At 53.3% G+C, this 24,552-nt stretch overlaps 1 protein-coding gene and 1 long non-coding RNA gene across 3 annotated transcripts in view; one reads left to right on the top strand and one right to left on the bottom strand.

Moving 5' to 3' along the window:
* LOC130536354 (thyroid hormone receptor alpha-B) overlaps window positions 1–12,582 on the bottom strand; it is a 48,264-nt gene extending 35,682 nt beyond the window's left edge. For both annotated transcript variants that reach the window (XM_057052236.1, XM_057052245.1), the window contains exon 1: window positions 12,147–12,582. The gene's annotated coding sequence lies outside the window, so the exon portion shown is untranslated. The remainder of the gene's footprint in view (window positions 1–12,146) is intronic.
* Window positions 12,583–13,330: 748 nt separating this feature from the next.
* LOC130536536 (uncharacterized) lies at window positions 13,331–17,777 on the top strand. Its single transcript, XR_008953401.1, has 3 exons — window positions 13,331–15,368; window positions 15,490–15,706; window positions 16,289–17,777. It is a non-coding gene; the product is annotated as an uncharacterized LOC130536536 (long non-coding RNA).
* The last annotated feature ends 6,775 nt before the right edge of the window (window positions 17,778–24,552 follow it).

Below are 24,552 nucleotides of genomic sequence, written 5' to 3'. Positions count from 1 at the left end.
CCACAGGCTGCCCCTGACCTCCAGGCTGCCCCTGACCTCCAGGCTGCTGCTGACCCCCAGGCTGCCCCTGACCTCCAGGCTGCCCCTGACCTCCAGGCTGCAGTTGACCCCCAGGCTGCTGCTGACCTCCAGGCTGCCCCTGACCTCCAGGCTGCCCCTGACCTCCAGGCTGCAGCAGTTGCTGCTCCGATTCCTTTATGGTCCGACAGTAAAAGCGGCGGCACAATGTGTCATTGTGGGAATGTTGACGGGAGAGCCGCCGGCCGCCGGGGGAGCCGGCTCTGGATGTGTGCCGAGGGCCCGGTAAAAGGCTGTAAAAGCAACGAGCCCAGCCAGCCGGCCTCCCGCATCCCCGCACGTGTGCGCCACCTTCTCCTCCCCACAGGATCCACCGGGTTTTTCCACTGTTGTTCCAAAGGCGTGAGGAACGGTCGCAGCGGAGAATTTAAAAAAAAAAAAAGGGAACGTCGGGGGCGGAGAGCAGCACCGGAGCTGAGACGACGGGTGAGAGGAAAACCAGGTCGCACAGGTTCGCGTCTGGGACGGAGAGAACACAGAACCGCACAGAACCGGATCCCTACCCTGATTCTGGACCCTTCCCGAGAACCTGCAAACTCCCGAGTCAAATCCACAACTCTGAAGCGTGTTAGCCTCCTGCTAACTAGCAGCATGCTGTGAACCCCCCCCCCCCCCCCGATCTGGCCCCCGTCTCCGGGTTCACACCGGTTTGCTGAGGCTGTTTCTTACCCCGACTCGGGTTTTTCTTCCTCCTCATCAGCACCTTCTATTTTTAGCCGCTGGGCTGCGGCGCTGCGGAGTACAGCGTGTTCCGAGGAATATGGGCCTCCCGTGGACACATGATCCTCCGGGATCGCTTCTGCCGGAGGGGAAGAGCGACGCAGAACCAGTCTGGCGCTGACTGAACACAGACGTGCGCGCTGAGGCCGATACGGGCGCTAAACGCATCAGCGAATGTGAAAGATCACATTACTGAGGGGGGGCGAAACTGCTGGACTTTATCGATTTTAGACATTTAAGTCAATAAAAGACTTTTGAACTGAGTCTGGTTTCTTCTGTTGCCAAAACAAAACTCACCCTGGTAACAGAGGAGTCGGGATGATGTCACTGGACGCGTCAGAAACACGGCGCTCGACGGGTTCCATGAACGCACCATGGACACACACACACACACACTGGCACAGTTTTAGCTCCGCTAGCCTTGACAGACTTGGCAAAGTTTCCAAACGCTCGGTGCCAAAAGGCACGTGGGCAGTTTACGCAACAGAGATAAAACCGAAAACACCGATGACGCCGAGGATCCGGCACCTTCGATGAACAAGGGGAGCGAATCTCCTCCTCCGAGGGACGCCGGCGAGGCATCAGCTCGGGTTCTAGCGGGTTTGGAGCGGCCCAGTAATGATGCTTTTAATGAGACGGCGTGAAGAGCAGTTCACTGACCTGGAACCGCTCAGTTGAGCTGGGGGGGGGGGGGGGGTCCACCTGCCTGTTTCTCCATGAACACACACCGCCGAGCATCATACGATCCCCTTTATTAAAAGTGATTTCCGAGTCTGGGATGAAGAGTTCTGTCAGGAGACCAAGTGGGTTCCGACCACATGCCCAAACACAAGGGCGCCAGTGTCAGCTCCAACCCCCCTCCCCCCCCCCAGCCTTTATTGGAGCCCTCTAAAGTTCATGTAGCAGTGCAGAGAGAAGACTGGAATATTTGTTGTTCAAAAACAAAGGCGCTGGAATGGCCCCCTCCCCCCCACCCCACCCCACCCCCCCACCCCCCCCATGCTGGGAGAAACTGCCCAGCAAACATTTGGGTCCTTTGTCTCGGCGTCGCTGCCTCTCCAGGAGCCCGATTACCGGAGCGTCGGCAGTGGGACCCTGTTGACACCCGCGGTGACGCCGTAAACACGCTCGCTTCCCTGTGGCCTTTCAGATCAGCCCGCCGCCGCCGCCGCCACCGCCGCTGCGGATTTTTTGACCAGCATGTGAGACACGATCACCCGGCCGTGCACCCGCACCGCCTCCCAGCTGGTGTTCAGACGAGCGACCCACTTATCAACAACGCGTTACTCATTAAACCAGTAAACCCGCCCGCACGCGGCTCCTCCGCCCCCGGGGCGCCGTCCTCCTCGCCGCTGCCTTCATCTAGGAACCCTGCGGTGACTCAGCCGAGAGGAGCCGCGGCGGTCCCTTAAAGTTCATCACGTTTCAGAATCAGCTTAGCGTCTCCACATAAGAGAGGAGATCGACGTGATTGGGCCTCGGAAGATAAGAGGTGGTTCGTGGTGCAAAGATAAACAAATGCAGTGGGAACGCTGCACGCGCAAAGAGGAAGTGATTCAATCGGGAAAATGTGTGGGAAGAACCTGGGAAGTTGTGAGGTCTAGCATCAGAGCTACACGTGCTAACGTTGCAAGACCTACATTGTGGGACGCCTAGCTGCTCAAAGTCCACACTAGTCATATCTACTTGATTAAATGGGCGGGGCCAGGACACTTCAGGAGCTACAGCCGAAGGGCGCCTGCTCACCTGCCAGGAAGTAAGGAAGTACGAGAGCCACAAAGGGAACAATAAGGCTCATTAAAATGCTTCTGCTGTGCGCGGCTAAGGTGCTCTGAACAGATCCCACCCCTCCAACTGATCCCAGCGTGGGGCTGAAGGCAACAGTTGGGTAACAAAGAGCAGCGAACGAGGAGCATTTCTGTTTGGGAGGCAGCAACAGCCACTTCCTGTCAGTCAATGAGGGCGCTCTCAAAGAAACCGCAGGTTCTCACTCTACGCTAGCGCATCACAGCTGCAGCTGGTTGATCCTGCACGTAAGGCATGTGGGGGAAATCACACAACAAACAGCTCTTCATGTCAGACAGAGAGAAAGAGACAACGGAAACAAACACTCTTGAAATGTCTCAATTCTCTGGTTATGACCAGACAGGAAGTGCAGCCGCGTGAAGAAAAAACCCGATTACTGGAATCAAAAACAGAGAAGAGAGAGAAATTGAGGTTACCGCGATGAACGTGTGCGTCGGGATCGGTACGCGCGTGCGTGTCGGCATATGAAGCTAGCTGAAAACAGCGAAAATCCAAAGTCTCGGCCGAACTTTCTTTTACGACGAACGAACGCGCTGCGAGTTTGGGTTTGTCGCTCCCTTATCGCAGCGTTTTTAATTAGTGTCAGTTGATGTTATTTTTCCGACTTAATTGCCTAAACATGAATATGTCAGCTGCTAATTCCATAACATAATTATTATTATTATTATTCCTTTTTAATGGTTTTCCCAAGGCTAGCAGGGCTGCCGCTTAATTAAATGGAGGTTTTTTCAAGGGCGTGCACAACTGAACCGCAGGTATCCAGGGACTTTGCCTGTTCCCACCTGTTTCCCCACAGACTCGCGGGTGCTGCACAGCCTCTGTCCAACCAGCTCAGCTAACCTCAAAGTTTGCCATCATGACTTTAATACTGATTCGTCTCCTGTAGCGTCAGAGCTACACGTGCTAGCGCTGAAACGCCTACGACCTTTTAGAACCTGCGATGTTGTGAAGAGCAGAGAAAAGAGGCATCAACACTGCTCAGATCCTGTTCCGGATCCCGTCACAGGTTGTGACCCAGCTGGCGAGGCTGAGGGACGCCGCAGTTATGAAAACAGGAGAGTTTCAACGCTCCCCGAGCGGAACCGGACCAGGCTAACGGAGCTCCCGGAGTTCTCACTCTGGAAGCACAGAGCTTCCATATGGAGGCCTCAGCCACTGGGAGAGACAGAAAACCAGAGCCTCACCTTCAAATTCCACCTGAGGAAACGCATGTGTGAATATACTCCGCCCCGGAACATCTCATTTGGCTTGTAAATAAAAGCCTTAAGCCGTTGTTGCGTCAACACGGACCTGAGAGGAGGCGGGCAAACTGCAGCGTTTTAGCTTTAACTCGCTACAATTGTCAGCATTTTACAGTTAGCTAAAAAATAGGCGAGGGCGATAGCGTACGTGTAGCTACCGTCCACATCGGATCGTCTCTCTGCAAGACTAAAGCTGACTACACAAGCTGCAGAGGTGCGCCTTACCGTGCCGGTCAGACGCCCGCCATGTGGTTCCGGTCTGTGACCCAGCACAGGTCTCATCACACCAGAGGTCTGTGAGTCCCACATGTCCCCGGGAACACGGTGAACACGGTGAAACCGAGGAAACCTGTGGCACGGGAGTGGCTACCGGCCGCTGATGCATGCACGCAGCGCCATGTCACGCATGACACGGGGGAAGTTTCAGCAGTTCAAGAGAGGAAAATCCCACAGGGAAGAGGGAGGGCTCCTCGTCCGTGTAAACCGATTTTAGATTTTCATGTGACCAGATTACCACTTAAGGGCTTAGATGTCTAATCCTGGAGCCAAATGAAGTGTCTAACTTTAGGCTTAGGCTGGCTGGAGGAATCAAAAAAGGAGTTTGTGGCGTGAACTTTGCAAGAATTTCAGAGCCGGAAGCGCAGTTCTGCTGAAGAATGTTATTTGTTTCTGTTCTGTTCCCCGTTCTCTTATGGAATGGATTAAATCCAGCTGGTTTCATAGTCTGGATGATCCGTGTGCATGTGGGAATACAGCAGGAACATGAGGGTGCGGGGATGACTGAGCAGTCCTCATAAAACTGGGAAGATTACGAGCTTCTGACTCAAATTGCTGAATAGCCAAGCACCTCCAGGGATGATGGCCCCGCCCACATGCCCATGATACCGCCCACACATCCACTACTCCGCCCACTGCCCCGCCCACATGTCCACTGCCCCGCCCACATGGACCACAGGCTTCACAGACTTTTCTCTGTAACTGTGATTCCGCTTCATGTTCTGATGAACCAAAAGCAGTTTTCAAGGTTGTTTGGTCGTCTGCTGATCGTTCTCATCTCTCCACCTGCTTTTGGAAAACTATCAGCTTTCCATCACACGATACTTCCCGTGCTTACTGCTGAATGTCTGCTCTCGGGCAAAGAAATCGAGAGGATTTGTTTTCAAAAATTACGGTTTGAGGAGCGTCTTCAGGCGTCCGGTTGAAACGTGACAAGATTGATCTCCCGCAGTAAGCTAACCCCCCCCCCCCTCCCCCCCCTTGGATTTCAGGCAGTGCTGCACCTGAGGAAGCTCAACACTTTGTCTCGACCGGCCCCGATCATCCGTGCGCGCGATTCTCCAGCTAATCCACATGCTAAGCCAGCGCTCGGGCGCCGGAGGGATAAATATGCAAGGGTGCAGGCCGAGCAGATAAGAGGGGCATCTGCTCACAGGCCGGGGTCAGACCTGACGGCGCTCGGGCCGGTCGACGCCGGGCGCTCTACGTGCACGTTTCGCTGCAGATGTGAATAGGGATTCTCTCAGAAATGCACAGAAAGGAGATCCACTTAGGAATGATGCTTTTTTTTGCAACGACTCCACCTTCTCAAGATCTCAAGAGTATTCTAGCAACAGAATGCTCCCCCCAACACACACACACACACACACACACACACACACACACACACAAGGGTCCTGTGACATCGAGCGGTGGCTCCAACATCCAGCAGATGGTTGTGACAGATTAGAGTCCAGATCCTACAGCAGGATATTCGAACCATTAAAGACGGTTTGGTGTTTATGACTCTGACCCTCCACAGGACACGTGTCAGCGTCAGAGAGGGAGGAGCAACTCACACACACACACACACACACAGAAAAACCACACCTTGTAAATATTGAACGCTCAGGGATTTGTTATCCTCACAATCTTCATCATCAGCTGAGGAACTACTTTTCCACAATCTGCTCTTAGGCTAACATCAACCCGTGCTTCTCACCTATAGGCAGCCACATCCAGCATCTATTTCAAGCTGGAATTAACTTAATTTCCTCCATTTGTATTCGGTTCCAGATGAGGGGTGCGTTTATTCAATTAATGCTCATTTCTGCGCTAATCCTATTCGCTGCTTCCCGGTGGCACTGTGGGAAAAACCAGCCTTTTCCACGGCAGATTACTACGCTGTGTTTCGCTGTCACAGAAGTGCTGGTTTGCATACGTAAAAGACTGAAGTGGATCCCGACACACACACACGCACACACACACACACGCAGGGCTGTAACTGAACCAGTGTGGAGATGGATCTGCTGGGCTGGACATCATCCCGGTCCACTCCGCAGCAGAAGAACCGTCTCCGATGTCCGCCCTCCATCGCCATCTTCTCCTCCCTCTCAGACTCAGACTCATCCAGGAGAGCGAGAACGCCCGAACGCAGCGTTTTGGGCCGGGGCAGACGGTCGCTTTACGCTCCGTGTGTGGGATTTGACAGGAAGCGGAGCGCTTGCTTGTTGTGCCGTGCGCGTAACGAGAGCGCTGCCGGGACAGAGATGGGTCAATAATCAATTATTCATGGGCTGGAAAGGCGCTCGTGCTCATTTCTAATAATAAAATCGGGCAGCACAAACGTGCGCTGCTATGACTGGAATGTGTCGGAGCTGCGTTTCACATGCGCTTTAGCATAAACACACGCAGCCAGACTAAGTCTCCCAAATGGCGCTCATTTCACATTCTAAATACCATAACAATCATCTGATGATCGTGGCTGTGAATACGCCAGCCAAGTAATTCATCAATTTATCAAGTTAATAGAAAAACAGCTAATCCTAGCCAGCGGCTTCTGCTAATATTTGCTAGGACTGAATCTTTTATCCTCACAAGAGCGACAGCATTAGAATTTTAAATCTTTGTACTGCATCTGTACACATTAAAAATGACGCATGTGACGTATAATTTCATTTTAAATGAAGGCAAACAACCTTCTGCTTCTACATGCAGCAGCTCACGTGTTCAGTAACAACCTGAGGGGGGGTCAGAGGTCACCTTCAGTCCTGCCACGCCCCGACTCAGACCATTAACGAGACGGTAAATGTCTCTCCTACACGGTTCTACACGTTACGTGAGCAGTGCAGCGGCGCCTCGCCTCAGTCCCGTCAGACCGATGTTACCTGGTCAAACATCCCTCACACACACACACACACACACACTCACACACACACACAGCAAGTCGGCTAGTTGCTGCCAGCCTTGGCACTGAGCAGCACTACATCTGTGATGGGGGGGGCAGGTTGTAGCGTTCCCAACCAGTTCCAGGGTCGGGGATGCAGCCAAAGGGAACACAAGTCGCCGCCCACACCTCCGCACCACCAACAGCCTCGAGCACATCCGGAAAAAAAGCTGTTTGTGTTGAAGAGGAAGGGCCCCAAGTCAACGGTTAAAGGTTGAACAAATAGTTTGGTAGAGAAATGACAGCGTGCTTTTGAGCAAACACTGGCTGTCTGTAATGCAACGCGTGCCGCTCGGAGGGGCCGCGGCTGCGCGCGATAGCAGGCTAACCAAGGACAGCTGCCGGCGTCCGGCCTCTGACGGCGTGCAGGCGCCGCAGTCATTCCTCAACCGGCTTAAGTGCTGATGGACCGGAGCTACTGCCAACAGGAAGTGTTCTCTGTAGCCCCTCCTCCACGCCAGAACCCCTCAGAAGACACTCCGCACACACGCACGCCAGGGAACGGCGCAGGTACCGCCGGGAGCCAACACACACCGGATAAACTAACGTGATTCTTTTAAATCCAGCCAGAAAGCGAATCTACTGGGAGCGGCGCCCGACACACACTTTAGCTGATTGGCTGCAGTTGAGACGTCTTGGATGACGAGTGTGGACGGCAGCAATTCTCACAATGCACGTGTGTGTGTGTGTGTGTTAGTGTGCACTTGCCAAAGGGCATTTGGCTCTGCGGGGGCGTTCCTTGGGCCTCCTTGAAGGTAGCTCTTTATTACTTGGCGACCAGCACGAATAGGTAGATTCCTCGGATTAACGACAGGCTGAGATTGAACGTCGGCCACTCGGCTCGTTTCATTAATGATTATTCTTGTCTCCAGAGCTCAGGTGAGATTACCCGCGAGCTTAATCTCCGAGGAGCAGCCCTCCAGGTGTAAACCTGAAAATTCCACACCCGAATGAACGAGTAATATCGCACGAACGTCTGAGGAACATCAGCCCTGAACCTCAAATTCAGGATATCATCACCCAGCAGACACTCACACTCGCTCAGATCTGAGGGGTTAAATCCAGCAGAACAGCAGCGATGAGCAGGTAAAGCCTGCGGAGGTGATATAGGAAGGGCTGCACCTTTATTAAACATGCCCAGGAGCAGGGGTGGGCAAATCCAGTCCTCAAGGGCTGGATTCATGCCAGACTTCCTGTCCTACAGGTAAACAATTTCACCTGGGGTTCCATTTACCTTTGAGAAAGCGGTTTCTCCCTGGTAGGATGCAAAACCTGGCTGGATTCCAGCCTTCGTGGATTGGATTTACCCATCAGTGGAGGAAAGATCCATTCCTCATGGGCTGGATTCGATCCGAGATTTGCGTCCCACCAGGCAGGAACCGCTTTCTCCAAGGTAAATGGAAGCCCAGGTGAAAGCGTTCATTGACGGAAACATGCCAAGGCCATCAACAGATATTATGAAAGAAAACAAGCTTCGGATTTCAACCAGCAGCCGTGGACAGAATGCACATCGAGACCAGAAGAGAACGTCCAAAAGTAGATCCACGTGTGATCCCCGGAGCCAAAGCTGCTCCGCCGCACCAGGAAGCTCGACTCCGAGCCGGGATTCATTTCTGTCGCGTTTCTGAACGTGTTCTTGGAGGCCTGCAGTACCACCACCCAACACGGGGGGCAGTGTGGTGCAGGAGACCAGCAATAGCCTCTCTAAAAACCTCTGCAAACGGCACAACGATCAGATGAAATGAAGCTGAATTCAGAGTCACAGTTTACTGTCATTCCACGTTTAATTGGAAGAATATTCCATTTTAAGGAAATGACTTCATTATGACGCCTTCGGGAAGCGATTTCAAAAAGCGCAGAAAGTGAAATTCGGAAATTTGTAGACGCGAAGTCAGTCGAGGATTTCCCTTACGAAACCGAGCAGAAAAGGAGAGATCCAGTCAACAGGAGCTCACCGTCTGTTCAGATGTTTCTCAACTAGAGTGAGGAAATCTGTAACCTCAAAAACAGACATAAAAGCCGAGCTAAACCTTCTGCCTGCCAGGATACAAACGCGCCCGCTAACCCTCTCACATTGTCGGTTATCCGACCGCTGTAACCGGACACGTGACCAGAATCTGGGGCATTTGCCAATGGAGGAACCAGCTGTGAGCAATAAGAGCAATGAAGTCATTAAAGCTGGAGCCAGGCTTCAAATCACTTCTCCTAAGTTGTTACAATAATGTGCAATAAATATTCAGAGTGACGAAACGTTTGGCTATTTTTATCCCGTATGACAAAACGTCCAAGTTTGTCTGCACGAGAATTCAAAACTCGATTTCTTACCCGTCCGAATGACGCAAAACAAGCTCGCGAGCCGGCAGAGATGCTAGCAGCTAACAGTTGCTCACACTGGTGCAGCTACAGCAGTGTTCCAACGCGGGTTTCTGACTAGCATACGCGTTTAAAGCGCCAAATCGGAACGAAAATGAAATCCGATGACGTCTCGGGTGAAGTTCGGCTGCCATTTCTGACTCTACCAGGCTCCGAGGTGGAAAATCCGGTGAAAACATCCACGTTCCGGTTGGTTTTGGTGCCCAGAAGAGTGATTTGGCGCTAGCGGTGGAGGTCCCGCTGGCACCGCTCCACCCACATTATCCGGAACAGGGAGCGAGAGAGCGCGACCTTTCCCCCACGTTTACGCCTCCCAATTCAGAGGAGCTGAAGTAGGAACGGCTTTGTGTGATGGTATTCGTCTTCCAGAGAATCTCTCTGCGCTCCTCATCATCGCTTTACGACGGGAAACGTCTGGGACACTTTAACTCCTCTGCAAACGCGCACCGGCTTCACTTTTCGACGGCGGCGACTCCCCGTTGGAGAGCTGCGCTGCTTTGCGGTGAAAATAATCCTCCCGGGCGACAGTGCCAAGAGTTCCCGTTGATGAAGAGCCAGCGGTGAGTGGCCCCGGTTGTAGTCGGCCAGAGCCAAGTGAGAGGTGTCGCCCAGTTTAACAGTCTCAGTTTTCCCTCTGGTCAATAAAACTTTGTTTTTAATGAGTTTTTATTATCGCTGATGTTTCTGGGAGCCGCGGCAACAAAGTGAAACCACCACATTAACGACCGTGAGGTTACGAATGCTTCCTCTTAGACAGTTTGTGGTTTGCTAGCCTGTAAACGACTCCTGGTATCTGGGAGACAACAGGAGCTTCTGATCTCCTGACACCTTCACCATGACAACGCGCTTATCAGCGGCGGAGCGTCGCGCCCCCTTTGCTGCAACAGGTCGCCGGCTGAGACGTCACAATCGGCGGGAGGCCGCTGATAAGGCGACGGCGGTGGGTGCGGACGCGGGCTGGGGCCAAAAACACGCAGAAAGAGCCCAACGAGGTCGAAGGGGAGGGAGAGAGCGAGCACGTGAAGCTAACTGCTGCTAATCCTGAACAAATATGGGGCATGTGCCGCTATTTCCCATCCCTGCAGGTCTAAGAAGAACATCTGAAAATGGGCAAACATCCCAGGGCAAGTGCTCCCGACGTACCGGCCTACCCAGCATGCACTCTGCCTGTGCAAGCAGCTCTGACATCATCACACAGCAGAGCAGATCCAGAGGTGGCCGTCAGCTGCACAGCCAAGGTTATATAAGCGCATGCTCTACATTTCTATGCATTCAGCGCCGTTGCCAAACTACGAGGAGCAAAGGAGGGCTGGAAGATGAGGGAAGGAGGGAGGAAGGGGGGGAGGAGGAAGAAGGCTAAAGAAGAGAGGAGGCCCCAGCAGAAAGAGTCTGAAAAAGAGGCCCGCTGGGGAGGTCGCTGCTGGAAGGGACTTTAGAAGGTCACTTCTAGGCCCCCCTGAAGGGGCCCCAGAAGAAGAGGAGAGGAGAGGAGAGGAGAGGAGAGGAGAGGAGAGAGAGGAGAGGAGAGGAGAGGAGAGAGGAGATCGATTTTGTGTGAATAAATTAAACATGACCGAGCAGCTGCAGAGTAACCTCAGCCTGAGCAGAAGAGTTTAGTTCTGCAGAGGAAAGTGGCTCCAGTTACACAGTTTCTCCTCAGCTTCTCCTCAGCTTCTCCTCAGCTTCTCCTCCAGCTTCTCCTCCAGCTTCTCCTCCAGCTTCTCCTCAGCTTCTCCTCAGCTTCTCCTCCAGCTTCTCCTCAGCTTCTCCACAGCTTCTCCTCAGCTTCTCCACAGCTTCTCCTCAGCTTCTCCTCAGCTTCTCCACAGCTTCTCCTCCAGCTCTCCACAGCTTCTCCTCAGCTTCTCTCAGCTTCTCCTCAGCTTCTCCCCAGCTTCTCCTCCAGCTTCTCCACAGCTTCTCCTCAGCTTCTCCTCAGCTTCTCCTCCAGCTCACACCTGCAGCTTGAATCCACCTGACCCTGAGAACTTCCTCAGCAACTGTGGCCGCGGTGACACGAAAGGGCCTCGACCTTTGACCTGGAACGAGCCTCCTGCCGTCGGGCACGCGGCAGCTCTAAAGTCCTCAGGCTGCATCAGAGGAGCCGCTGGCGGCCAGGATTTGAGGCACGCGCTGATCTTTTGCTCTGATCTTTTGCTCTGATCTTTTGCTCTGATCTTTTGCTCCACGTTACTGTAAAAATCTTCGGCATAAGAATTTTTGCACAACATCTGCGGTAATTTAATCCGCGGCCCTGACAGCTCTAATGAAATGCACATTTGCGCCTGCAGGAGCGGAGCTTTCAGACAGTCCTCCTCTGAGATCAGGATCCCAGGAGTGAAGAAACAGGTCAGAGGTCAAGCGTCAAGGTGCGTGATGTCATCAAAGAGGCACGTCCGCGTGAGGCAAACACTTAAAGAACATTAAAGGGCAGCGCTGCGCCTGCACAGCTGGCACGGCGCGATGGAACCAGAAGTTCGCGTGCGTGCGTGCGTGACTGGACCGCGCGCGCGCGCGCGCCACACCAAGTTCGGGCCCGTGCGCAGTTCCTAACGATGAAGCCGTGCGTGGCTACGGCCTGGAAATGGAAGGGGGGCGTCAGCGACAGCAGCCCGGCGCGGTTCACTCCTGCCGCGGCTGACCTGTCACGGGAGCTCCGGCGACCGACGCCAGCACCGCCAACAACCGCACGCACCGCACGCAACCTTCAGCTGAATCACACTCACCGTCAGCCGAGCGCGGACTCCAGTTCGGGTGGGATATCGGGGCAGAAATGAGGCGGGATGGTGGTCCGGTACTCCAGCAGTGCAGCGGCAGCGGCTCCCCCGGTCCTCCTCTCCGAGCCCGGTGCTCCTCCGCTGGGCTGCCGCTCCTCTCGGTCTCGGATTATCTCCCTCCGCTCCAAACGACCTCCAACCGACAAACAAGCTCTGTTTTTGCCCGCGTGGAAACGACTAGTTTTCCCCCTTCGCGGTCTTCCAGGAGCGTTTGAACAGGCTGCAACGACAGGAGGGAAGGAACCGAAAAGCAAGCCCCCTCGGTTCGCTCCTCCCTCCGCGGCTGTACAGTAGAGCGGCCCGAGCTCTGCAAACCGTCTACCGCTCTCTACAGGAGCGCCACCGCAAAGCACGCACTGTACATGCACAACACATGTCAGCACCGCAAACCCAGCCTCCTGCGCGGCCGGAGCCTCTTCTGCTCCTCTTATTTATTTACGAGGAGCCCCCTCCCTCCCCCGCCTCCCCCCTCCCACCCAATATGACTCCACCAGACGACTGAAACAGACTCTGGTTCCGTTGTTTTGGACCCAGTCAAGATGCTGCCCGGCTGTGCACGTGTCCACTGACACCCGTGCACGCTGTGAGGGATTCAGACTGACCTTCATCCGACCTTCATCCTCCGCCCTGGCAGAACTTGGGGTCCGTAAACTCCTCCAGGGTTTCCAGCCCGGCACAATAGTGGCACTAATTTTGGGTTTTAAACCTCAGGTGGATCTTCACGCCCGCGGCTCTGGACTCTCGCCCCTCGTTAAATCTGTGACGCTCGTCCACACGGTGAAGAACCACGTTCACAAATGAGCAACAAGCCAGGCTGAGTATAAATGCAGAACCCGGACGGCACCGACCCATTTGACATTTAAGTCATTTAAGTCTAAAGAGCTGATGGCTGTTGGGGTGTAAAACTCAAAACGAAGCAGTTGTTCTTCACGGTGATGATCCGAGAACCTAAAATAACCCGGCGGCACCGAGTTCTGGACTGACTGAAGCTCGCGGGCTGTTCTGGGTCGCTGAGAAGACAAACGAGCAAACAAATATTTGTGGTCTGCGTCGTGGCCGTTAGCATCGCTAACCTGTCGCCTTCTCTCTCCGACGGCTTCGGGGGTTTGGGACCCGGTTTGGTGTCGCTTTGGGTCAGATTGACCTTTAACCTTTAGGAGCCCGGCATAAACCTACTTTTGGATCTAAAGGTTCTTTCCTCTGAGGGAGGTCAGAGGTCAACGAGGTCAGGGACGCAGACTCTACATCCTCTAAGTTAATTTATGCAGTATAAACGTAATTAGCGCGTCTGTTGTTGAAGTGGAGAGCCTCGTCGATGGCTCCCTGTTGCCGGGGCAACAGCGCTCCGGTTGACCTTGACGTTCAGGTGAGAGTTGGCCAGCCAGACCCTCTAATCCCGCCCGACGGGACGAGGAACGGCCTGGAAATCCGTCGCCGACCTCAGGAGGGGTGAAGGACTCCGATACCTTTGTGCCGGTCTTCCGCCAGGTGCACGGCGATGCTAATGAGTCCGCCTCTCCCGCGGACGCCCCCCCGCCGGCCTTTTTTATACGTGGACGCGGTGGCAACACGCGGACCCACCAGCCAACTTCTGATCAGCCCAAACTCGCCTTTGTGCCGCGCCGCCGCCGAAGCTGACTCATCCCCATCATCACAGTGGGACATTAGCATTTCAGGCCTATTTTTCATCCCATCCATCGCTCCCTCTCAAAGGAGACGCACTTTGAAGTCCCTCAAATCTCATTACGGCTGGCACTCAGTTCAGGCTCAGGCAGATTTCCTTTGGTTTAGCGGCGACGGCGAGGAAATGAGAGGAGCGAAATCCCCGCGGTGCAGAATCCAAGCGATAGGACGGGCCGGGAGGGAGAGCCTTTGAAACGCCAGCCGGGCTCCTCGGAGGACGCGCACGTTTGTTTGGGAGTAATGAGGGAGAGTTGGCGTGAAAGGAAAGGCACGAATTAAAATCCGACGCATCCCGAGGACGAGGCGAAGTCGCCGACGCCGCACGTTTGGCGATCAGGCCGCCGCTGCTCAAACGGTCTAAACGTGATCATTTATTCATGCCGGAAGTCTTCCCGTCTTTAATAAACCCGCACAGGCCGTTGGAAACTGGACGGGATTATTCTGGGATGGATCAGAGGGAGAACTTTAGAGAGATGATCTATTTGGGCGAGAAGACGACTTTCACAGGTGCTCTCGGGGAAAACGCTGTAAAAAAACCAGGTTTTTCCAGGTGAATTCCCAATGGTGACCTGTTGGTTAGGAGCAGTCAAGGTTCAGGTGACCTGGAAATCCAGACTTTTCTGACCCAGCACAAAAACGGTGCAAATTCTTGTTAAATTCAGGGGGATTTTAAGGAAACTCTCAAAAACCTTTGTTCTAACGAGCCCAGGGCTCTTTCGCTTTGGCCTCTTCAGTAAGATGGAGCCTTTTTTTTGCGTGACGGACGTTTATAATGGATGAAAAAGCCTGTTTGAGCAGCAACCCGGCTCTCCGGCGGGGGCCCGGGCTGCAGGAACAATCGTCCAGAGTGAAAACCTGACTGTAAAGGAAGACAACACGCTTGTTATCCCAGACTCCAGCCTGATCCCTGTTTCTGCCAACGCTTGGGGATGAAATAGCAGTAATCTGAAGAGCAGGTAATGGAAACTCCATTTAAATGAAGAGGAGAAGTGAAGCCCCGGAGGTAATCTGACAATCCTCATCCGTCTGTAATCAAAAACCTTTTTCTGGGAGAAAATTGACGCCTGGTTTGAACATCGGGAAGATTTGAGAGGCCGATAATGGAGAATCCGGCGGCGCCTGGCTGTTTGGGCTGTCTTATGCTATTACTGTTGGTCAGAACAGCGTTCCGGGCGTCTGGCGGCGGCGCCGGCACCTCTGGCGGGATCGCGTCACCCTTCTCTCCGTGTGGAAACGCTCCTGCGGGATGCAGACATTTGTAAAAGCGGGAGAAATCCTTCCTTCTTCAGAGCTGCACGTGTCTCCCGAGCACGACGGCTCATAGAGCTGATGGAAGTAACGTCAGGCCACTGAACTCAGGCTGTGTGGACAGTCGTCTCCATGGTGATCCACACACACAATAAGAAACCGGTTCTTCTTGATATACAGCCTGAAGTCCCCCCGCTTACATCTGAAATGGCTCGGACCTGCGAAATCTCACACATAAAGGTGCTAAACGTGACACATTTCGGGTCGGATCCAATCATTCCTCACATTTGTTGGAACGTCTTGATGTATTTTAGCTCCGGCGCTGCTCTGCATACTAATGCTGCGCTCATTTATCCTCCAGTCGGCAGATTCCCTCGGCTTCCACCTTTCTTCTCCTGCCAAGCGGAGCGCCGTCTAATATGCCGGCTGAGTCGGTGAATGTGACAGGTGGGGCGGGAACGTGACAGAACCTCGTGAGTGAGTGGTTCTAGGCACGAGGGGTTCCGTCTGTGGCTCCGCTCATCCTGTGGGCTCCCACTACTTCTTCATTATCTGTTTGAGAACTTCAGTTTGAAGGCGTGAGTTTGGGATGTAAAGAGGGTGTGAAGGAGTGGGGGATGAGCAGCGTGTGTGTGTGTGTGTGTGTGTGTGTGTGTGTGTGTAGAGCAGTAGTGGGTTCATTTCCCTCTGCAGGGTCTGAATTCCGAACACAACCTGAGCTCCTGGCTAGACTCACAGACCTCCGTGTCCAGCAGAAACACCCACACACGCCAATAATCTGCTGGCGAGGCAGCACCAATCTGTGTGTGTGTGTGTGTGTGTGTGTGTGTGTGTGTGTGTGTGTGTGTGTGTGTGTGTGGTGGGGGGCTAAAGAACTACAAAGCGTTCACTTCACCCCTCCCCTGGAAGCACATCTTTACATTCACACCGTCATTTTGGACAATTTAACAAAGGATTAAACACAAAAGCCCAACGTGTGACTGGAACGTCCTGAAATTAAAGCCCAGGACGACTAAAACGTATCGTATTATCAGGAATTTCCCTTTTTAATCGGCTCAGCGCAGCACGGCCGTTGGCCAAAACACACTTGACAGAGATGAAGGGACAACTTGACCAGCGGGGCTCCCGAAGCCTCCATAAAGCTGCGTTTGTGTTTACAGGCGGCTAATGAGCGGCGCGGCGTTGTTCCCCAGCTGACGGTGCCGCTTCGGGATCCACGGCTGCAGAGCCGGTCCACCTCCACCCTCAGGAGGAAGCTGATCAACAGAGGAAACGGTGAGAAGAGGCGCGCTGGGGGTGTGACACCCTCCATTTGAGGGATGGCAACAGGCTGATGAAACTCTAGATTCACGGAGCGAGGGTGAAGAAAGAAATGGATCAGCACCGCAGTGATCCCAGCCGGGACCATTCCAGGCTTCCTCTGCTTCCTGTGGGCAGCATGTCTACTCCTGACCCCAAACGGATCCCCACTGGAGAACGAGGACGCCGGCTGAGGGGCCACCTGAACCACCTGAACCACCTGTCAGGAGGTCCTCCTCTCCTAAACACCTAAAGCGAACTCCAAACGTCTCGGATTGGAACCGCCAGTGAGTCGGTAAACATCGTTAAGACGCGGCTGCAGCATAATCACCCTCTTCCCCGCTGAAACGCCGAGCTCTCCACATAATGACGGCGCCGCTCTCCCTCTGATGGAGCTTCCTGTGCTCCGCCAGCCCCGAAGAAGCCCGCGTGTTGTGGATAATCGAACATCTACAGGCGTCCTGATTGCGAAGGCCGTGCAAGACGGGCACGAAACAGCCCCACAAATGGCTGCAGCCCCGTCTATTACCCACTAATGTCTGCGGAGATGAATGCAGGAGCAGAAGATTGAACCCGTGAAGCGGGTGGAGGTGAAGCGTGAAGAGATCAAAGACGCAGAGCCGACGGTGTTCTGGTGAACCGACCGCTCAGAAACATCAGGGCAGGGATGGTGCCAACTGGCCCCGGATCAGATCGGGATCTGAACCAGAACAAAGCCCGCGGCTTCACCGGAGCGTCTCCAGCCGTCGGCGTCTCCGGCGTGTCCTCCTCTAACACCAAAGCGGCGCTGATGATTCCAGCGGTCGCTATTGATCTTCGGACGCGGCCAGTCGATGGATGATTCCAACGAGGGCCACGTGGGACGGATCGATGCGTTGACCGCCGACCGGCCCCCGCAGACACACAAGTTATTCTCTTTGAATCAGGCGGTGAAATATAGATCAGGTTCAAAGACTGTCGCCACCGGAGGAGCTGGTGGCGCCCTCTGTGTTTATGGAGAACCGGAGCATCCGGAGTGAGGAACGCTGGGAATTGATGACAAACGGCGTCCTGCAGCAGCGGCAGGAAGCAGCGGCGGTGCGGCGGGACGCATTATCTCCTCCGCCATTAAATATTAAAGAGGGACCCACCTTATCGTCCACTGGAAAGGGGAACGTCGCAGGAACAGATTGTGTCCATCATCGGATTAAAGGGAATGTCAAAGGACTAAAAAAAATATCTAGTTGATGTTTTTCTGACTTTTATTACAGGAATCTGTGTGTGTGTGTGTGGGGGGGGGGGGGGGGGGATCAACCAGAGCGACTGTCATGGCGTCCGTGTGTGTGGTGCATCATGTGACCACTCGCAGCCTCCAGAGCATTACAGAGGGGGGGGGGCAGAGAGTGGGGGAGCGATAGAGGGAGGGAGAGATGGTTGTACAAGAACAACAATGCAGAAGTGGAGTGGAAGATTTGTCCTCTTATATGCTGCTGATGATGATGAATGCCTCACCGCGTTTTCTCCACATGAATAATTTGTGAATCCCAACAACAACAACAACAACAACGATGATCTGATGTTGCTGCGGAACGAATCCAAAGAAGGAAGACGGAGCGAAGAGGACAGACGCACATAAAGGCTCATTTGTGTAAAATATTAATCCGCAGGGTTACGAGGCGCTCGCTGACGCCTCGCGAACTCTGACCTTCTCGGGTTCAGCGGGTCTACGTGACCTTCCCGACCCGCTGCTCCGACCAGCTGACCTCTAGCTGACCCCTCTGCATGTTCTCCGCATCCCACAATGCACTGCGGAGGGAGCACAACCATGTGATCAGGGATTCAAAGCATTTAAAGCGGCTCTGTGACGCACCTGAGCCTCCTGCACGGCGGCTCCAGTGGAGGTCAAAGGGTCAAACGGCGCTCTGTCTTCAACCTCTCAGGTGCGTCCTCATCCCTGGGAGAATGCGGCACCGTTTGTCCTCTCATTTCAGCATTCCGTGGGCGGTGTTGGGGGAGGCGCAGCTGCAGGAAGGGCCCATTTGTTCTGGCTGAATAAGCGATTGGTTGCAGCCTGGTGTGCCACATTCGAGCGGGTTCTTCAGCAGAGTCGTGCCAGCAGCTGGGCGAGCAGCAGCTCTACGTTAGCGGGAACGAGGAGGGAATGACCCTCAAAGGTTTACGTGGGACTTTTCCTTTCAAACATGCAGAATTCACTGCTAATGGACAAATAAAGCTGTTATTTTTAACCCCCAAAGCTAAATTTTCCCTTCTTAAAATGAGCCGTGTCCTTCTGCCTACTTCTCTGTATTCATTATTCCCAGCCCTGGAGACATCGACACCACCAGGAAGCACATTTGGAATTCCAAATATCACAGTTGTAGTTGCTAATTTGGCTTCCTCGGCAGGGAGTCGCCTCCAGGGGAGCTGCTCCGTTTCTTTCTCAGGCCTAGATGATCAAAAACTCACAGGCCGGATCCCGAGGAGATCCTGGAGGTCAGGCCCGACGCTGACGCATCACGCTCACCTGTAGAACATGAAGAATCCAGGAAGAATCCAAATAGAACTGCCTGCATGGCTTCTTATCCGGTGTGTTTCCCGTTTCCATGCGTCTCCTTGACAACATTGTCTAAGAGAAAAAGAATATGAGAGCTTAATTTTGAGCCGCGATGGACGATTTAAAATATAAAGCATAACTCTGCGACAGATGGCAACGACTGCGTCGCCTGCAGGAATAATGGTGGGTCATTTTTCTGGTGCCGCTGCAACAAAAACACGTCCAATCCAGGGAAGAAGGATGTGACTTTTCCTCTGGGATTGATGAGAATTCGGCCATATTTCCTGGAAGTGTCGAGCATACCGTTAAAAAAGCACGAGGCTGTTTCCCTCTGGGAGGACGGCGGCGCGCTTCATCTTCCTCGGCTGTAATCGGAATTCTACACGCAGAACGACGCGTTCTTTTGAATCGGGAATGAGCCTGTTAGCGTCCGCGCGGCGCTTCACCCTCTGAAAAGTGTCTCCGATCGCGGCGCATCTCTTTAAACCAGGTCCTTTTCATCTCGCTCACATCAGCACTCAGTCAGAACTTAAACTCATGAAAGAAGAGTCAAAACAAATCACTGATGTCCAAAAGTCCCCGAGGAGGAAGTTAAGAGGCTGATTTGCCTCAGTTTACTGGCCTGTTGGGCATCACCCCTCAAACTCCTCGCTAGGAGCAGCAGAACCTGGATTATTGTGATTTAAGAACATCCATAGTCCGATGGCAACACCTTGATTTAATGGGTCTGGATCACCGACGAATCAATGTGGCAGGAAGTTACAATTTTACCAACGAAAACAATCAATTCCACACCAACGGCTGCAGGAGAAACTCAGAGGGTTGTAACTGACCAGCAGGGGGCGACACTCTTTTCTGAGGGTACAAAACGTCCGATAAATCACTTTGGTGTCTCTCAGTGGACACAAGCTCATATCAACGTCCAGTTCCGATGTGCACAGACGTATAAATCCTTCTCAGTCCGTCCACATCCTGATGAAGAGGGAGCTAACGTCACCATCAGGTCCGAGGTCCTGTCAATCAAAATGAACTTATTTATGCAAAACATGTATGAAGGCTGAAAAATAACCCTGGATGAATGAAACCAGAGGCCGAACATGGAGAACATCATGCGGTTCAGTGCCGATTTCCTGATCTTTCGAATATCAGCAGCTTATTATGGTGCGATTCTTCCCTCACAGCTTGAGTCGGGAGCGGTTTGGGTCACCGTCGAAGGAAAACATCGAACCCGACCATCAGGACGCCTGTGACAAAAAACCATGAGCAGCACCAGTCAGACGTTAGCGGAAGATTGCATCTTTTCCCCGACAGTCATTAGAAAATGGTGGTTCTTGTGTTGGGCTGCAGGTGGGAGGATTAAATCCGGCGAGGAGATGAGAAGAGAATGAGAGCGAGGCTCTTATTAAGGCCTCGCCGTCCGGCGGATTACTGGCATCCACGAAGCTGTCGCATCAGAGCAGCAGCTGGAGGACAAGACACCCGAGGACAGCTGCATCAAAGACAGGGGAGTGGCGCCGTCCACCGCGAGAGGGTCCGCACGCGCCGCGAGCCCCCGCCGGCCGCGCTGCAGAGTTTTCCTGGGAACCTGGGCCGCCAGCTCTGGGCTGACATTTCACGCAGCAGCGGGCTAAAGCCCGGGGATGAATTCAGAGGCTCCCTGACTGAGAAGGTCTTAAAAAATGCAAACCCCATCAAAGAGACGCGCTCGTGTGAGGACGCAGCTGCTTCCGACTGCGAGCTGCTTCCTTCTCTCCTGGCCTTGATGTCAACCCTCCCAGTTTTCATTTATTCAAAAGCTCTCTCATTCCCCCCAAAAATACTTTAACAGGTTTTTTTTTGAGGAACATAATTAAGCTCCGACTTACTTTAAAGTGGAGCAGTTGAGGCCAGTGTCCACTTTTATGGATTTTCATTTAAAGACGAGGTAACTCTGAAATGGATCTTTGAAGGCTCGATTTAGAAACATCCATTCAAGCTATAGAAGCTAGCCACAGGCAGGCGGGAGCTAATTGGCTGCCAGGCTGGTGGGTTCTGGGCCTGAACCTCGTCCTGGTCTCAAACGTGCGGCGTGGAAGCCGTTGCTATGTGAACAGGTGCGGATGGAAATGCGGGGCAGGTTCAGAGTCATAATCAGTCAATTAAAATTCTGTCAGCAAAAGAACAAATCCGGGAGAAACGGGAGGACGGCGCCTGGAACCGTCCCGTCGTTCTACCTTAATTATCTGGGAGAAGCGCGGGAAGCAGCTGCCAGCGGGGACTGGGTCATCGCCGCGCGTCGTCGAGGAAAGACTTGGGAGCAAAGCTGCCAAAAAAGCCTGGGAGGAGCAAAGACACCACAAACACACGTGTGATCATCTCACTTTTAATTGGTTTCATGAAAATATTCCCTGTTCGGGAATCCCGGAGAGCAGGTTGTTTTCCCCCGGAGGAGCCTGGGCCTACTCGGGGTTTCTTCCTGTTTAAAGGGAGTTTTTGCTGTTTCAGTCTGGGTGCCATCCAGGCCCAGAGTGGACATTTCTTCATCCACCGCCCGCCTTTTTATCCATATTTGGGTTTCCAGAACCTCCAGAACCTCCAGAACCACAGCCAAGTCCCCGGCTCCATACGGCCCTTTTATCCAGTCGAGTGTGGCCGGAGCCCCTTCTGCAGTTTGTATTGGTCCAATACTTTACCTTCATCTGCACGAGGCCAGACCCTCTGAATAAATGTATACGTGCACGGAGCGTTTGGAGCGCCGCTGAAAGGCGTGTGTGCTCGCCGCCATCGAGCTGCCAGGCTCCATGAGCGTTACTGTCAGCACTCCGCATTAAAAGCCTTCACCATGAAGGGTGGTGGCTCCAGCAGAACCCACCGGGACATCGTGACAGACGCGACCACTGTCTGTGGATGCTGGACCCGCTTCTCCAAGGGGGATAAGGCACGCATGCCGACGCTGCTAACGGCTAACGGCTAACGGCTAACGGCTAACACCGGTGGGCAGCGAGACATTAAACAGGCCACGTGTTGAGCCTCACAGATGAGTGAGCATCCGCTCCGCCGTGACCTAAATGACATCTGTCAGGAAGCAAATGCAAAAGGATGTCAAAGCGTGGGAGAAGGAGGGCGCACGGTAAATCCTGGCGTTTAACTCCGAGGGAGCGGCGGTGGCGCCGTCAGCGTCAGATTCCCAGAAAGGTTTTTCCACATATTCCAGAACGACAGGTCGGTTCCTGTCAAGGAAAGATGATGTACAGCTGCTCGTGCTGGAACTAAGAACATTTGGGTTTGTCCGTAACAAAAAAAAAACCCCTATTTTATTGATGTTCTGGTTCTTATCTGATGACGGGTCAGATGCGCCGTCAGGGCGTCTCCTTGAACCCAAACTGAGTCGTATCGTGTGCACACGCGTGTGGATACCAGAGGCAGGAGGAGGACCTGCAGATGCAGCAGCAGAGAACCAGTCAGAGCTTCTTCAGCCCTTTTCATCCCTCTCCTCCGTTCTGATCCGCTTCTCAAACAAACGCTTAATCTCAGAGGAAACGCGCACAAACGGCACCAAGTCGGACTGAGCGGAGCGCGGAATTCTAATCAGCGGCGCACAATTCAATATGCAGGGAGGTGTTTCTCGGAAGCGAGCGTCTCTTTGCTCAGAATAATGAATTGGCGTCCGCACGTCGGCCAACGGAGGTTCTGTCGTCCACCAAAGCCAATTTGGAGGAGAACAAACGATGCACAGGCTCGGTGCTGGATGTCAAAACCCGCATCGCTTGTTGTCTGCAAGTGATTCTTTCCATGCTAATGAGCTGGGAGTGGAGGGGATAAAGAAGTCCTCCGGTGTTCCAGAAGACAGCGGATCAATGAGCACCTTGTGGAAGTGGCTCACCGGCGGCGTTCCGCGTCATCACCCCGGAGCAAAGTGCCGAGCTAATGGGGGCGACCGCTCCAGAATGGACAAGGAGACGCGGCTCCACTCAAGTGGCCCGTTAGCCTCCAGTCCATTTCACCTCATTGATCCGCTCGGACCGTATCTAAGAAATATGACGGAGGGGCCGATTCCCTAATGGGAGCAGAGGAACCGCGGTGATGTATGCCCGACTGGCGGACGGCCCACTCGTCTCCTCGCCGTCAGCTAATCGCTGCTCCAGCCTCGTTCATGACTAATAGGCGGCGTGTGCGTCTTCCCCTAGTCGCCATACATACCCCCCCCCCCCCAGCCCTCCCAGGACCTTCGCTGAGTGCTGTGTGGTTGCCACTAAGTGTTGCATTCCTGATCAGAGTCTTTAGAATCAGTGTTTGGTTCACAAAGCACCTCGATTCGTAGTCAAGGACACGCTGCCCACCGCTATATATTAACTGCATTTGGACAGGGCTGCAGGATTTATCGACACGGATAGAAGAGGTAATATCCACCTCAGCCGAATGGGGATGTAACAGGAAACTGGCTCCGCCAGCTACTGATGCTATCGCGACACAATATTGAAAAAGCTGCTAGATTAGATCAGACCAATCAGTCATCGAGAAAGGTCATAATTTCTTCTCCAGCAGACAAATGCCTGCGAGCGCGGAGCCGACCAGATAAATGATATTAAAGTCAAGTTATTAAAAACGCAGCGGCGTAATCAAGTGAGCTTTAACTCAGCGGAGGGAGAGAATCAGGCGTCGCGCCTGTGAATTTATGTTGATTTGGTCCCAATTTGAACCCCTAATGGGGCCGAGGCCACCAAAAGAGACCGACCATCTTCTTTATTTGCGGCTTTTGGGCCGTTCCTGCTGCGTCCGGAAGTCTTCAATCAAAAACTGCGACTTTAGAGGGTAAAACATGCAAATGTTAAACTCATCAGTCCTGCTCCAAATGTGTCGCGTGCGCGTTCTGATGGATGTTCTGCAGCTCCAGACGGGACCAGGCAGGTTTTCCAGGGTTAAATACAGCATTTTTAGTCAGCGGGCCAACAGCGAACCAACTTTTCTATCACCTCGCACTGTTGTGATCTCCAGAAATGGCAGGACACCAGCAACACTGACAACAGGAGTAAACAAATGCAACATGAATGTGTGTGGTTTGTGTGTGTTCTCCAGACCTCCGGGGGAGAGCATCTGCCAACGTGGCACGTTGGTTGTGGGTGACGCCGAACCGGCTCCGACTGGTTCCTCACAAATGAGCCAAACATCCATCTTAAAGCCAACAAAGAGGAGGGAATAAAAGAAAAAGGACGCGTCGGAGAGGGGGGGCAGAAGAACGTCGCTCCTTTCAAACTGAAAATGTGGTCAAGTCTCCGATTTCCGTGAAACGGTTTCGACGGCTCCGTTCGTAATGTTGTGATGCTTTTTAATGGATCTTTTGCTGACGTAAGAAACCACATTCAAACCGCTCTCCTTTGTCTTCTCCAACACACTTCATAGCCCTCGTGGGTTTGATTTCCCCCTCAGCAGCCAAGCTAAACTGAGCAGAACATCCCGCCTCAGATGGTATTTCCACATGTTAAATGCTGTACGAGGATGAGCTGCCAAAAATGTATTTTTCTAGTTTCCAGTTACTGGAACAGACTAAAATGGTGGAAAAGGATATTTAAAAACAACAACGAGCGCACCTCTGTGGATTGACCTGTAAATAAG

Source organism: Takifugu flavidus, chromosome 1, assembly GCF_003711565.1.
Source record: "Takifugu flavidus isolate HTHZ2018 chromosome 1, ASM371156v2, whole genome shotgun sequence".
In the NCBI taxonomy this organism is placed as follows: domain Eukaryota; kingdom Metazoa; phylum Chordata; class Actinopteri; order Tetraodontiformes; family Tetraodontidae; genus Takifugu; species Takifugu flavidus.
Note: the sequence above shows the minus strand (reverse complement) of the source record. Positions and strands in the feature narration are given on the sequence as shown.